Source organism: Tamandua tetradactyla, chromosome 16 (genome assembly GCF_023851605.1).
Source record: "Tamandua tetradactyla isolate mTamTet1 chromosome 16, mTamTet1.pri, whole genome shotgun sequence".
NCBI classification, from domain to species: domain Eukaryota; kingdom Metazoa; phylum Chordata; class Mammalia; order Pilosa; family Myrmecophagidae; genus Tamandua; species Tamandua tetradactyla.
In genome coordinates, this window is record NC_135342.1 from 31,451,938 (window position 1) to 31,468,543 (window position 16,606).

Consider the following 16,606-nt stretch of genomic DNA (forward strand, 5'->3'; position numbering starts at 1 on the left):
AATGTCTCCTCTTTTATAAGATTCCAATAAACTAATCAAGACACACAGAATGGATGAAGGTACATCTTAATCTAATCAAGTTCAATGCCCACAATTGATTGAGTCACATCTCCATAGAGATAACCTAATCAAGTTTCCAACCTATAGTACTAAATAGGGATTAGAGGAAACCATTCCTCCCACAAGATTGATTAGGATTAAAACATGCCTTTTCTAGGGTACATACATCCTTTGAAATCAGCACAGTGCTAAAATAACTTATCCTATTGCATGGGAGGTGTTTGAGAAGTATTACAGTGGTTAAAAAGATTTTCTGTCCTGTTGCTGGTTAAATTTATATAGGTAAAATAATATATATTTAGGTATTGTATAAAATTCTTAAAAATCTGACAATGTTCTCAATATCCATGTTATATCCTAATACTAATTGTACTGCTTTGCTTTAATACTTCTGTAAAAGTATATGTATGTGGTCAGCTATAGATCAGAGCTCCATCTGAAATAAGAAAAACTTTAAAAGAAAGAAAGGACAAATGGATATATTATATTTTATGTATTAATTAGCATAACTGGTAAATGTGTAAAAGTGAAACAGAACAGGGCGGGCCGCGGTGGCTCAGCGGGCAAGAGTGCTTGCCTGCCATGCCGGAGGACCCCGGTTCGATTCCCGGCCCCAGCCCATGTAAAAAACAAATAAACAAACAAAATATAATAAAACAAGAAAATGTTTAAAGATGTTTCCCTTTCTTCCTCCCTTCCTTCCTTCCATCCTTCCTTCCTTCTCTGTCTTTCCTTCCCTTCCTCCCTCTCTCTTAAAAAAAAAAAAAAAAAAAGTGAAACAGAACAAAACATCCACTATGGTTTATTAATATAAAACAACTGTTTAATGTTTTTATTTCTGAAAGTAGCTTCATTTAAGAATGCTTATAGGGCAGGCCACAGTGGCTCACTGGAGAGTTCTCACCTGCCATGCCAGAGACCTGGGCTCATTTCCTGAGGCTTGCCCATATAAAAAAAAAAAAACCTATAAAATTAAAGCTCAGATTGTAAGCTTTAATGTTATCTTTAAATTCTGAGATGATTTGCTTTTGATATAACCTAGTAATTCCCTGGAACTTTAAGTATCTGTGTGACACCTAAGACTCAGGTTTAGTTCTCTAGCTCTGAAAGCCAGCATAAGTCCATACAGCAACAGTTAAAAGAACAAACAAACAGTGATCAAACTCCAATTAAAGATGTGATGAAATTGATCTGGTTAAAACTAAGGTAAATCAATATACAAGCTAAAGAATAATAATATTGTCTGTATTTTAAAGTTTTAACTTTTGTGTGAGATAAAATGAAAAATGTTTATTTTGTCCAAAATTTACACTATCTAACTTAATCTGTCTAGTCAGTTAAGCAATCTAATTCAACTTTATTTGATATGGAACCTGAATAAGGAACAGAATCTTAATGTTCTATATAAGTTAATGTTATGCAATGATGCATCTCAGAGTATTTGGGGCAGAAAATGAAAAAGGCTTTGCAAAGTCCCTTGAGCTATTAAGTTTACCCACCTGGGGAATTACTGAAATTTTCTTAAGCTGAGGGGCTCCTAATTTAATAAGTCAAGGTCTCAGTTTTGAAGCTTGCCCTTAGGAAACTTATTTCTGTAATAGTAAATGGAACCTACTTATGATTAGTTATTGAGTCATTTCTAGAAAATTTCTGCTGTTGCTCAAATGTGGTCTCTCTCTAAATCAAATTCTGCACTTCCCCCACCCCACTGTGAGAAATAATTTCCAGGGCTGTAAGCCTGGCCCTGGCAGTGTGAATCATAATTGGCCCTGACATCATGAGACATAAATTCCAAGGATGAACCTGGCCCTGGCATCATGGATTAGTTGACCTAAAGGGGGTAAATAAATAGAGTTTCAATGACTAAGAGATTTCAAATCAAGTTGAGAGGTCATTCTGGAGGTACTTTTATGCAAGTCTCAGGCAGATATTGCAAACTGCCACAATATAGCAGACCCAAACTGATAGTAGTCCTGTAAACATTGAAAGATATCATGTGCTCTATCAAATTTTACTCATTAAGTTTGTTTTTCAGAGACTTAAAACCTCCAGTTTGTTCCAATGCCAGAGAAGCTCTGAAACCCAAGGCTGCTGGACTGTCCAAGAACAACAACTGGTTTCATTGTTTCATTCCTTTGCCCCTTAGTAACAATGCCCCTTTTCAGCCTCAAGCAATTAGAGCCATTGCCCAGATATCCCTCAAGATTGAGAGGTAATTATCGAGTAAGTGGAAGGAATTGTAATTGAGAAATCAGGATGTAAGGCATGAATTTGATTACTGAATCATCATATAGATATTCCTTTTTGCTTTCCTGGTATATTGGAGTAGACAGAGGGAAATTCCTGAAATCTCTAAATCATAATCCAGCTACCTTGATCTCTGATAATGATTGCATAGCCCTTATCTTCTGCCCCTGTGATTGTAAATACCTTGTAGCTAACCTTCATTTGTGCCCAGTTATCTAGTTTTTTAACTCTAGAGTCTTGTAATCATTAAAAACAGCCCCTGATGTTTATTTTTAAATTTTTTTTCGCATGTGAATGTGACTTTATTTCTCATCACAATGAAGTTTCAAAACAGAGATCATATTAGTCCTTGGAAAGAAAATGTTAATTCTATGAAGGGGAACCAAATTTAGGGACACAAATTACATTAACTGCTAGGTGAGGGGTCAGCCAAGAAAATTGTTTCTCCAATATCTTTTGGAGAAAGTAATTGAAGTATATTATCATCATATTTATTGAGCATTCACAGTGCAGGAAGTATTATACTAGGCAATCTTAGATGAACAAACTAATGATGATAAAAGCCTGAACTAAAATTCGGGCTGAACTTGAAGGGATGGATGCAAGAGACATTGGAAAGTGGGTAGTTGAATAAGAAGGGAATATGTGGAGAGATGGCCTTTCTTACTTTATTTCTAACCTCTGTCCACCACATTTCAGTTCAATTTGTTGGATGCCAAATAGATGTTTCTCTTCCCTTCCATTAAAACAACCAGAAGTAAAATTCCAAAGATTAGTTACCCATTCAAATAAAAGTGAGGCACTGAGTATAGGCTGAAAATAACAAATTGCAGATGTAGTTTTAGGATATGGGATTAAAAACACAGATAAGGGATGTAGCCTCCGACAGACGTCCATGTCTGGTAAAAGGAAGAGCTGGTGCTTGTGGAGGTGAGAAGGGCAGTAAATTCCTTGCTGAAATACCAGAATAAAACTGAGAGTTGGGAAGAAAAGGGAAATGCGTAAAGTGCTTGGGAAGAAAATTGGTGAGCCTCGTCTATAATTTTTGAGGGGGATAGGAGAGAGGGAATGTTAAAGAAGAGTAACATTATTTTTAAATTAATTTTTAAATTAAAAAAAATTACAAGAAAGAAACACAAACATTCTTAACATATACTCATTCCATTCTACATATATAATCAGTAATTCATGATATCATCACATAGTTGCATATTCATCATCAGATCATCTCTTAGAATATTTGCATCAATTCAGAAAAAGAAATAAAAAGACAACAGAAATATAAAATGAAAACAGAAAAAAAAATTATACATGCCATGCCCCCTTACCCCTCCCTTTCATTGATCACTAGCATTTCAAACTAAATTTATTTTAACATTTGTTCCCCCAATCATTTATTTTTATTCCATATGTTCTACTCATCTATTGATAAGGTAGATAAAGGAGCATCAGACATAAGGTTTTCACAATCACACAGTCACATTGTGAAAGCTATATCATTATTCAATCATCATCAAGAAACATGGCTACTGGAATACAGCTCTACATTTTCAGGCAGTTCCCTTCAGCCTCTCCATTACATCTTGACTAACAAGGTGATATCTATTTAATGTGTAAGAATAACCTCCAGGATAACCTCTCCACTCTGTTTGGAATCTCTCAGCCATTGACACTTTGTCTCATTTAACTCTTCCCCCTTTTGGTCGAGAAGGTTTTCTCAATCCCTTGATGTTGGGTCTCAACTCATTCTAGAGTTTTTCTCAATCCCTTGATGCTGAGTCTCATCTCATTCTAGGATTTCTGTCCCACGTTGCCAGGAAGGTCCACACCCATGGAAGTCATGTCCCACATAGACAGGGGGAGGGTGGTGAGTTTGCTTGTTGTGTTGGCTGGAGAGAGAGGCCACATCTGAGCAACAAAAGAGGTTCTCCTGGGGGTGACTCTTAGGCCTAAATTTAAGTAGGCTTGATCTATCCTTTGTGGGGTTAAGTTTCATATGAACAAACCCCAAGACTGGGGGTTCAGCCTATAGCTTTGGTTGTCTGCAATGCTTGTGAGAATATCAAGAATTCAACTTGGGGAGGTTGAATTTTCCCTTGTTCTCACCATTCCCCAAAGGGGACTTTGCAAATACTTTTCCACTCACTGATCAAATCACTCTGGGATTCAACGGGGCATCACTCTGGACAAACCAACAGAATCTCATGTCCTACCCAAGGTTCCATGTACTTATGTTGTTCAACCAATTATCTACATAAGTTATATTAGGAGATGCACAGTCAAAATATAAATTTTGTACCAAATAAACATTTTTTGCTTTAGTCTCACACATAGGTTGAAATTTTAAAATATTAATTACCATCTATTTTCAGCACCCTGCAGTAATGACATTCCTTTGTTCTTCCTCATGCAGAAACATTTTTTAAATTTGTACATTTAGGCACTATCATTACACAATCTAGACATTCCTAGATTATACCATCTCAATCTTTATCATCTATCTTTCTTTGATTTCATTTATGCTCCCAGCCCTCCTCCCCCTCTATTATTCTCACATTCAGCTTCATTCAGTGTTTTAACATAATTGTATTACAGTTAGGTAGTACTGTGCTGTCCATTTACGAGTTTTTACATTCACTCCTGTTGCACAGTCTGTATCCCTTCAGTTCCAATTACCCAATATCTTACCCTATTTCTATCTCCTGATGGTCTCTGTTACCAATGAAGTATTCCAAGCTTATTCACTAATGTCAGTTCATATCAGTGAGATCATCTAGTAGTTATCCTTTTGTTTTTGGCTAATCTCACTCAGCATAATGTCCTTAAGGTCCAGCCATGTTGTTACATACTTCATAACTTCATTCTGTCTTACAACTGTTAAACATTCCATCGCATGTATATGCCACAGTTTGTTTAGCCACCCATCTGTTGATGGACATTTTGGCTGTTTCCATCTCTTGGTAGTTGTAAATAATGCTGCTATAAACATTAGTGTGCAAATGTCCATTTGTGTCCTTGCCCTCATGTCCTTTGAGTAGAGACAGCATATAGATGGATCCTGTTTTTTAATCCATTCTGCCAGTCTATGTCTTTTGATGGGGGAGTTTAATCCATTAACATTTAGTGTTATTACTGCACGGGTAGTACTTTCTTCTACTATTTTGCCTTCTGGATTTTATATGTCACATCTAATTTTCCTTCTTTTTACCTTTACTCATAGTCTTCCTTTCTACATTCTTCTCCACACCTCTCTCTTCTGTCATTTCATATCTGTCTCTAATGCTCCCTTTAGTATTTCTTGCAGAGCTGGTCTTGGTCACACATTTTCTCAGTGATTTTTTTGTCTGAAAATGCTTTAATTTCTCCCTCATATTTTGAAGGACAATTTTGCTGGATATAGAATTCTTGGTTGGCAGTTTTTTTCTTTTAATAATTTAAATATATCATCCCACTGTCTTCTCGCCTCCATGGTTTCTGCCAAGAGATCTATGCATAGTCTTATTGGGCTTTCCTTGTATGTGATAGATTGCTTTTCTCTTGCTGCTTTCAAGATTCTCTCTTTCTCTTTGACCTCTGACATTCTGATTAGTAAATGTCTTGGAGTATGTCTATTTGGGTCTATTCCGTTTGGGGTATGCTGCACTTCTTGGATCTGTAATTTTAAGTCTTTCATAAGAGTTGGGAAATTTTCAGTGATGATTTCCTCCATTAGTTTTTCTCCTCCTTTTCCCTTCTCTTCTCCTTCTGGGACACCCACAACACGTATATTCATGCACTTCTGATTGTCATTCAATTCCCTGAGTCCCTACTCATATTTTTCCATTTTTTCCCTATATTTTCTTTTTCTTGTTGGATTTCAGATGTTCCATCCTCCAGTTCACTAATCCTATGTTCTACCTCTTGAAATCTACCATTTTGGTTTCCATTGTTTTTTTTCATCTCTTCTACCGTGCCTTCATTCCCATAAGTTCTGTGATTTGTTTTTTCAGACTTTTGATTTCTTCTTTTTGTTCATTCCTTGCCTTCTTTATATCCTCGCTTAATTCATTGATTTGGTTTTTGATGAGGTTTTCCATGTCTGTTCGTATATTCTGAATTAATTGTTTCAGCTCCTGTATCTCATTTCAATTGTTGGTTTGTTCCTTTGACTGAGCCATATCTTCAGTTTTCCTAGTGTGATTTGTTATTTTTTGCTGGTGTCTAGGCATTTAATTACCTTAATTAGGTTATTCTGGAGATTGCTTTCATGTCTTTTACCCAGGATTTTCTTGCTTGATGAATTTGTTGTCTATCTGTTCTTTGACATTTGGTTCAGCTTTATCTGGAACTCTAGCTTAGGTTTTGTTTAATAGAGGGGAATTTTTCAGTTCTTGTTTTCTTGTATCTTGCCCTGCTCGTATGGTGCCTTCCCCCTCCCTCCACCCTTAGGAGGGTCTACTTAGGTATTATAGAACCCAGCCAGATTTTCCCAGACCAAACTGGCCTCCTATCAGTAGGAAAGAGTCACCTGCATCAGTTTTCCCTGAGGGTGAGACCCAGTAGGTTGAAAGACTTTCCTGTGAAGTCTCTGGGCTCTGTTTTTCTTATCCTGCCCAGTATGTGGTGCTTGTCTTCTGGCAGGTCCTACTAACACAGAATGATGCAGTACTCTTTGGAAGACTCTCCCTGCTGGGGGCATGGTGGAGACAGAGGAGAGGTTGTAGGCTGGTTTTGATGGTTTCAAATTACCAAGCCCTGGTGTCTGAATTCCTTGAGGGAGGGATTTCACCTGAGTTGGGCTTCACCCCTCCCCTGGGGAAGTCACAGGCTCCCAACAAGCCCTCAAATGAGCTTGTTTCTGCCTATTCCTGGGGCAGTTGCAGCTTGATAAGCCCTGCCACTCTATCCAAAGGCAGGCAAGCCTCTGTAGAAACACAGCCACAAAAACCTCTGTTTCCTTTTTTTTTTTTTTTCTTTTTCTGTCAGCCCTGCTCCCTTGGCTCTGGGGCAAAAATGAGCAACCTCTGCTTTGACCAGGTTCACCTGAGCTGGGGGCCTATTTTTAGTAGTCAGAATTTGTTAATTAATTCCACAATTGGCATTTGGTTGGGCTCAGCCCCTGTTGCTGGTCAAGTCTCTTTCCTTTCCCTTCTGGGAAGCAGCCTGTGGGGGGAGGGGCACCAGCCACCATGGCTTGGGGAACTCACAGTTCTGGGGGGGCTCACAGTTGGTCCAGCTGGTCCAGACTGGGATACACTGTGTGTCCAGTCACTGACATGGCCCCAGGAGCTGTTCTGTACTGTTTCTGGTTATTTAGTAGTTGTTCTGGAGGACAGAATAAAACATGCACATTGCTAAGCTGCCATCTTGGCCCGGAACTCCCCCTAATGTTTATTAATGAAGCGTCTTTGGTTAGCCCAGAACTACCCACCCCAAATCCAAAGTAATCTGGATAACTGAGACTGAATCTAACTAAAGTGGCTCCATCTGACATGTGCAGTAGCTTACACTTTAACCTATAAGTCACCTGTACCTCATTGTGTCATTTTCTTACACACATCTGTGGCTAAGCATGTAATCAGCCTGCACATGTGCAATAATTAGATGACCTCTAGTTACATCATCTGGGGCCACTGTGCTCTTTATCCTAAACACTGCCCATCTTTTTCTCTAATAAAACTATTAGAATTACTGCAATTTGGGAAGACAGACTATGGGCTTCTAGGCCATCTGCTCTCATACTATGTGCCTAGTAATAAATTCTCTCTCTCTTTGAAACCATGGTGTCTCAGGAATTGTGTATTGAGCACAACAGGCAAAATAATCCCTGGCTTTTGTCCAGTAACAATACCAACAAAAATTAATTTCCTATCTGTTAACTCAACAAAGTTTTCTTGAATTATTAGTCTGTTTTTATTAAGAGATCATAAAAGGTTTTTCTGACTAGTCAGTGTAAAAAGGCAAAATGTCTATGTTTTATCAAGATAACTTCTTGTATTTTATGTTAACATTATCAAGCCCTTGGTTGTTTAAGAAAAATCAAGCCTTCTTAATTTTAAAAGAACTAAATCTTTTCTTTAACTTTAGTTAAATAAGAAACCAAATGCTGCTTCCCAGTTGCCCTTTTTTCTACTTAACATAATATTTAACTCAAAATCAAACTCTAAAGAATGTTTTTTATTTTAAACCATCTGGGATTTTCCAGGAAGCCTGTGCTGATTCGAAAGGATGTATGTACCCTTGGAAAGCCATGTTTTAATCAAAATCCCATTTTGTAAAGGCAGAATACTCCCTATTCAATACTGTATGTAATTAGATCATCTCCCTGGAGATGTAACCCAATCAAGAGTGGTTATTAAACTGGATTAGGGGAGGCGTATCTCTACCCATTTGGGTGGGTCGTGATTGGTTTACTGGAGCCCTATAAAAGAGGAAACATTTTGGAGAATGAGAGATTTCTGAGAGCACAGAATGACATAGCCACAAGGAGCAGAGTCTACCAGCCAGAGACTTTTGGAGATGAAGAAGGAAAATGCCTCCCAGGGAGATTCATGAAACAAGAAGCCAGGAGAGAAAGCTAGCAGATGCTCTCCATGTGCCCTTCCAGCTGAGAGAGAAACTATGACTGTGTTCACCATGTGCCTTCTCACTTGAGAAAGAAACCCTAAACTTCATCAGCCTTCTTGAACCAAGGTATCTTTCCCTGGATGCCTTAGGTTGGACATTTCCAAAGACTTATTTTAATTGGGACATTTTCTTGGCCTTAGAACTATAAAATATAACTTATTAAATTACAAATTCCCCCTTTTAAAAGTCATTCTGTTTCTGGTATATTGCATTCTGGCAGCTAGCAAACTAGAACAAAGCCCCTAGCAAATTGCATATTTATTATTTCACCTTATAAAAAGAGAAATGCTAAAATAATTAAGTTCAATGAATATGTTATGAGTTGTATAGGAAATGTCAAATTAAAAAGCATTTTCTAACCTTCATAGTTAAATTTGCATTGATAAAATATTGTTTATATTATTATTTAAAGACTATATAAAATTCCTAAAGGCTTAACAATATTCTCACTGTCCCTGTTGTGTCCTGATACTGCATGATATTATTTATTTTTTTATTTTATGTTTCTTTTCCTGATTTATCGCTATTCATGGTTTTAATTATTTTAAAGAAATTAGATGCCACAAAACCAACAAACTTTCCTTGTCAGTCATATTTTTTTACTCCAATGCTTCTCTAAAAGTGTTTGTAGTCATGACAGAGCTTCATCAACAAAAAGAGACCTTTAAAAAAGAAGGAAAGCAAATATATAAATTGTGTTCTACCAGTTAACTAATGTAACCCTAGTGAAAATATGAAAGAGATATTAGTCCTCTGTTTTAACTAAAATGCTTACATATTTAAACCAGGCTCCAGAACCCACACACGGTGTCTGCGTCTTTGAGTTATTGGCATGGTCAATTTCCATGGCCTCAAAAATGATAAAGTATTAGCCACATATTCTGGTCATGCCCCAAAAGTAGAGGGAAACATCTTATTAATATGGACAGCTGTAGCTCTGCCTGCCGGACAGGGCTCAGTTGCTTTGGTTCCTCGGTGAACACTGCCTCCAGACTGGCTGTGCTGCATACTGCTTGAGGGCACTGTGAGACAGGCCAATAGAACACTGGAGTCCCCCTTCCTGTTCTCAAGAAGACCAACAACGCTATAATATAAGAATGCACAAGAGATATATGGGGAAGTAGTAGTCAGAACTATGTGTTTAGAACCTAAAAAAGGCACAATTGGCACTGAAATCTGCTCCTATGGAAAGACAGCATATGTGGTTTCATAAGTCTAACAGACAGATTTCCTAAACCCTAAAAGAGAAAGTTCTAAAGTAATTTTACTCATAAGTGATCTTCCCTTTTGAGTACCTGCTACATATTTTAGGTTGTGCTTCTAGGCTTCTTTTCCTGCTCCATCTAAGTTCATCTAATGTTTTCCTTGATTGAGCTGTAGCTATAACTGTATTCCACAACCAGACTGACTGTTGGATATGCAGATACATACCAGGTTCAAGTCGTTCTGGCCTCACACAGAATATTTTCCCCCGTCTTTAGTAACTGGGAATAACTATAAATCGCTCATGTGCCCCAAGGTGGCAACTACCTAATCCTAATACTCTTTATAACTATTCTTTGTCCAATGTGTTATTTCTGTTTTTAGAGAACATCTGAAAAAGACCCGCATGTCTGTGACATGTCTGGGACAGCTTAACCTGGATAGTTGCTAAATATGGCATTGTAAGCACCAGCACTTCCTTGTATATTGAAAGTGTAATGCTTCTGATTTAGCTAGCTGTCCACATTAGAATGTAATTGAAATATCATAGTGTAGCAGAACAAATGGATGAGAAAACAAAATAGCTCTAAATGATCTGGAGCCTACTTGCCTCTGCCATGTGCTGGTTAGTTATCTAGAACACCCTTTTGGCCATACCTCCCTTACAGCTGGACAGGCAGATGCACCTTAGGGCATCCTCTTTTTTTGCCTGAAAACATTCATAAAGTTTTGACCAGTGCATTCCAGAATCAACCTGTCTTACAAGATTATTTAGTCCTAAAAAATAAAATGCTGTCTAGCATGATGAAAATGGTCCCTTGTTTTTCTCCCTAGTTCTGGATCTTTGGCAGCCCTAATACAAGTAATAACTTTAGCCAATTTCACTGATCACATAAGTCTTTAAATGGAGAAACTAAACAAATGAGAAAAGTAATTTTGCAAAATCGCATGGCTTAAGATATGCTTATCACTACCCAAGGCAGCACCTGTGTCATGTCTGGAACCACTTGTTGCCCTGATACACCCAAAGAACATGCAAACATCACTGATACCTTAGCACATTTACCACATTCTATAAACCATACCCAAAAGTTAGGATTTTTATACTCCTTTTTCCTCTTAGCTCACTCACCTACCCTTGCATTGGAGTTATACTCTTCTTATTGGCACATTGACAGTATTATTTGTTATCTTCTTTCTGTATATATTGTACTTGTGGCCTCATTTTCTTAATATTGCAGGCTGTAAACCTAAGCCTTCCTATTCCCATGCTCAGGGACTCATGTGCAAGAAGTGGTGGAAAGATTATAAGAGTCATGGGATGAGGTAGATTGTAGCAGTAATGCTTTCCCATTTTCTAATATCCCCAAGTCTTCCAACTTTGTCAGCAATTATGCACATTAGGTTTTGTTTCACTTGTGTTCCTGGGTTACCAAAGCCTTAATCAACAGGATAATTCCCTTTGGTCTTCAGGAAGTCCTGAGACTCCCTTAACCAAAAAAACGGAATGTGAAGATGGGACAGTTAACGATGTACTAACTATCTCGGTTTGCTTAAGCTTCCACTTTATCCAGAGAACTATGAAGGAAAGGAGGCTAGCTGAGTTCACATACCAATGATCCTTTGTGGTGGCAATAGAGACCTCTGCCCCATGAGGAAAGCAAGTCAAAGTGGCAAGAGAAGTCTGCTGATGTTAACCAGATGGCCCAAATATTGTGCAAGGGTCCTGCTCCTGGGGCTTGCTCATTAACTGATCATTTGCTCAAAAATACTCCATCCGCATACCAGCTCCTCACCCCTCCTCTCCCCAGAGGCCATATAGATTATCCCTAAACTGCAGCTCTTTAAGAACGCCTCCATTCTGAGACTGTTCCACATGCATGTTGCTTTTGCTCGATAAAACCTTAACCTTACTCTTACAGCAAGTCCCTTGGTTATTTCTTTTGTCGATACCCTTTACCCTGAATCCACAGCCATGGAGGAATGTGTGAGGGGAAGGAGAGACTTGTATTCCAGGGTCTGTTTTGCTGCCACAGCTAGCAGTTAGACCTCTGCAAGGTCCGCGAGAATCATTTTATTTTGAATTAGGGAGAAAACATTTTTCCTGAATTATTCTTCTGTTGAAATGTTTGCTCAGCATTGACAGAACAAATTATGCAATTTAGAATAGGAAACTTTTACAGCTGGAAAGACGCTTATGAAAATTTACCAACCACTGAAGAGAAAAAAGGTTGCTAATGTGCTACTACTCTCTTTTTTTGCAAATGAGATGGGGGAGAGGTGTCAATAAATTGCAGGATTTCACACCACCTAAGAAGAACCTTCCTGAAGGGCACAGATCATTTTTAAGGAAAAAACAAAACAGGTTTTTATGATAATTATGAACTTCCTATTATCATGTATAAATATATTTTTTCCAGTCTATGAGGAACTGGAGAGGCACAAGTAAATTGAAATTGGCTGGAAGCAATTACAGTGGAGTAGGGAACTTTATTTTTAGTGGGTAGCTGGCAATATTTTGGGTTGGTCAAGAAGCCAAGTGCCAGGAAAGAGGGTCTTGAATTGGCATCACATTATTCTCCAGCCTGCACACTAAAGGGACTTATCAGTTATCACAAGGAATCTGAAAAGAGGAAATAATTTGATTTAAAGTTGAACACATGCATGAATCTGCTTGGCCAAGAGCTAAGTAAGTCAGTTCATCACAGGAGGCAGAGACTGTATGTCCTGGAATTTCCTCCCTTGTTTTTGAAAATATTTCATTCCTTAACCCTTGTTTGTCAGAACAGGCTGACACCCTCTGCCCCATGCATCCTGTGACATGTTAGGAGCACACTAAAAGGAACAAAATGAAATGGCAACTCAAAGAGTTTGTGCCTGAGCCATAGTATCAGCTCTCCCTATGTGGAAGGTGGGGAGGGGAAGAGGAGAGATAAGTTAGGCCTGCTTAAATTTGGGGAGTGAGGAGGAGAGTACTAAGCCTGCATAACTTGGGGGTGGAGTGGGCTAGGAGGTAGTGCCAGGACTTGGCAGTTGTTTTCAATGAGACAGGAACAGGAAATGAAGCTATACCCTTTTGGCCCAAATTGCTTTAATTTAACAGCATGCCAGGAGAAAGATTAGGGTGGCCTGGCAATTGCCCCGTTCTAAGCCCTTCCTGGAAGCCTTGTTCATGGCTGGATTTCTTAGTGATTCTTTGGCACTGAAACATATCCTCATAGTTTGGGCTTACTGTGATTCTGGACAATTCCAGCAGCTGCTTATCCCAAAAGTACTCTGGGGAGAGGACCTTGGTGGGTTTGTGGTAAAACAAGTACTTGTTCAAGTGGCTCTCATCATGCCACATGGCCTCAATATCATTGGCTTGATCAACCATCATTGCCTGGTGACAGGCCTTGGTGAGTCTGTAAACCTCCTGAACTGACCCACCAAAAAAGGCCCCTATGTAATAAAAATCCCCCTCATTGTCGGGAATATAGGCTTGTGACTCCAGCCGGCGTTCATAGATGAAGAAGTTCCAACTGAGCCCAAAGAAACTAGGATGGAGGGTGCCAAACAAGGGTGAGAGGATCTCCACACCCACGTGGTCACTGAACATCATGTCCACATCTGCACACACCAGGTAATCCACTTCATGGAGGAAGCGCTGCTCAGAGAAATTGCTGATCATCTCCATACGGTGCATGGAGATGTCATACCAGCGGGAGTAATTTCAGACCTGGAGGACCACCATCTGTCTGCCTTTTTGGAGGATGAGGTGTGGAACTGAGTCTGGCTGGTCAGTGAAGATGTAGTAGTTCACCCTTGTGTCCTACCATGAAGTTCCTCTCTGCAGACTCCAGGAATATTCTTAGGAAAACCACATATTTTTTTATGGCAAATACAGTTAATCCAATGGTGGTATTCTGGAGCAGGAACTGTTCATTCAGGATGTCAATGTCGAAGGTCCCTTCCCAAATTATGGGAGCCAGCCAAGGTGTGAGGACAAGGACATCATGCCTGCAGGGTAATAACAGGTTTGGCTGGAAGTGTACTGACCTTGATAATTTTACAATTTGCTGGTTGTCCAATTTTCTCCTTAATAATTTTGTAGCTTGCTGGTTGTCCAGTTCTCTAAGAACCATGTGTGGCTCAGATAGCATTGTTTCCAGTTTCTTTGTTTTCAGGTTCAGGAATTGATAGCCAAAGAAGACCAAGGCCAGAATTACTAGGAAAATAAAGGATATGCAAAGAAGCAAATAGCATTTTAGTTTCTTGGTCATTTTCCACAGTAGTTCAGTCGCAGCTCCACCTTGGATAGCTGCAGCCCTGTCTCTCTTCCAGGCTGTGAGGGTAACTGCTCCTCTAGGACCTTCTGCCCCCTACAGCTTGGAGGGTATGAGAGGGCTGAATGAAGCTAAATCCGTGGGCCACAAGGTGTCTTTACTCCCTGAGCCTCTCGAGACCTGACCCCAGAGAGGCAGCCTATGGGGCCAGGGCACTGTTCCAGAGCTGACCTGTCAAGGAAGATGTGGAGTTCTGTCTGGCCTGATGAATTCAATTTTGGTTTGAAGTGCTGTCAAAGTAACCAGGGGGCAAGTCTCAGTCAACAGCCATCTAGAACTTCAGGCCAGCGTGTAGGAAAGAAGTCAGGGTTCTGGGAACAGACTCACGAGACAGGCTCCAGGGAGGCCACTGAGTAGGTCAAGGCCAGAGATTGTGATGAAACCAGGGTAGACAGGAGCTACCAGAGAGTCTGAGCTGGAGGTCAGAGGGCATGTGCTCTGACTTAACTGATACCTCTTGGCTATGAGACTTTTACCCAAACACTGAGTTTCCTGAAAAATCCATAAAGTTGAGGTCAGAGTGTCTTCAAGGGTACATCCAATTGTGACAGGTTGGCACGGGTCAGTGTTAACAAGGCCCAATCTGTGAGCCATGAAGAGAGGACAGATCTACAGATGAGGTTTGTTTTCCTTTATTCCCCTAATAATCACTTAAAATCCACTGAGCATTGACTGTGGGTACTGGGCCTTACACTGTGCTTAGGATTAGGCTGCTAAGCTTTGGTACCTTACACTGTGCTTAGGATTAGGCTGCTAAGCTTTGATGTGGTTCCCTTGCTCAGTCCTCATGACAAGTCTGAGAGGTGGATGTCATGCTATCCTCCTTATTCAGATGGGCACAAACTCAGACAATGTGGACTGGCTTGCCCGTGAGTTCACTGGTTAAGTGCTGAAGCCTGCTAAACAGCCTGACTCCAAGATGGAGCTCTTGGTCACACTTCATTTTGACCCTCTACCTTACTGGTTTATTCTTCAGGGTCTCCTTGTTCTGGCCCCCTTTCCAATCAGGTTATTTGATTCTCCCCTTAGGTATCTCATGTTAGCTGTCCATCAGACAAGACCCTCGAGACGCTGAAGTGGGGTTGATCCGGGAAGTTCCCTTTATTGAGTTGAGGGCTTATTATATTGCCAAGATAGAGACCTACTTCCCCCGCAGTCCTAGGTAGGAACAAACATTTACCTCCTGGAAGATGAAGCCTGAAAGAAGTCCCTCCTGCCCCACTGGGGACCGACAGTAGCTATAAAAGGGCCCCAGGTGGGAACCGAGCACCTGTTGCCTGCACCATGAAGCTGCCTAAGGTTCTTGTGCTGCTCTGGGCCACCTTGTCCCTGCCCTTCAAGAGAAGTGGGTGCCTGGAAACATGGATTATCCAGGAGTTCTGCAACCTTCTCAGGGAAGTTCTGAGAATGTTGGGTCAGGGAAGGAATGAGTGGATTCTGATGAGTATCTCTTACTGGACTGTCAACGTGCCTTGTCTTCCAGATTGTGACATTTTCCCAGCTGTGCCTGAGGATGTCAGCCTAATCCTGAAGCTAGCTTTGATCAGTATGCTAATATAGTGGCAAAATACCAGTATAATCCTGGGATATTGCAAATGTCAGAAAATTGAAGATCTGTGTCGATGACACCATGACAACCAGAAAATAGGCAGCATGTGCTCAACGTGCTGGTGAGGCTAGCTGTGTGTGCTGGTGTCTCTGGGGCCTGCCTGGGGAGTCTGCACATCCCAGGGAAGTGGGAGAGAGCACATTCCCCTCCCTACCATAGCCCTCACCGAAAGAGGAGGTTATAAGAATGGGGGCAGATAGATAGCAATGACTTGGGGAAGGACCAGGGAGGGAGATCCAGGGAGACCCTAGTCTCCCTGAGACTAGGGCAGGCCCTGACTGCTCATCTCAGCTGGATCCCTAGCTTGGAACCTTTCAACAAGTGGAGTCAATTACAGGAGCCCAAATTTTAACTGTAAATACTGGTTATCCTATTAAAATATAGAAAATGTGTTGACTAAATCACAAATCAAAATTGTCCAATTACAACTTTACAGAAATAACATGCATACCTATAGCAAACAGGAAAACAACTAGTCCTCAGCCACACCCTACAACAAATTTTAGGCCTATTCTATTTCAAGAATCTGATAATCTGCCTCAGGTAGAAGCCCCTG

At 40.2% G+C, this 16,606-nt stretch overlaps 1 protein-coding gene and 1 pseudogene across 11 annotated transcripts in view; one reads left to right on the top strand and one right to left on the bottom strand.

Moving 5' to 3' along the window:
• ZNF599 (zinc finger protein 599) overlaps positions 1 to 16,606 on the top strand; it is a 210,213-nt gene that overhangs the window by 68,733 nt on the left and 124,874 nt on the right. For 2 of the 11 annotated variants that reach the window (XR_013163495.1, XR_013163493.1), the window contains exon 2: positions 2,226 to 6,237. The exons of the other annotated variants lie outside the window; for them this stretch is intronic. The gene's annotated coding sequence lies outside the window, so the exon portion shown is untranslated. Of the gene's footprint in view, positions 1 to 2,225; positions 6,238 to 16,606 lie in introns of those variants that run through there. 11 annotated transcript variants of the gene reach the window in all.
• On the bottom strand, positions 12,978 to 15,626 carry LOC143659333 (histo-blood group ABO system transferase pseudogene; annotated as a pseudogene).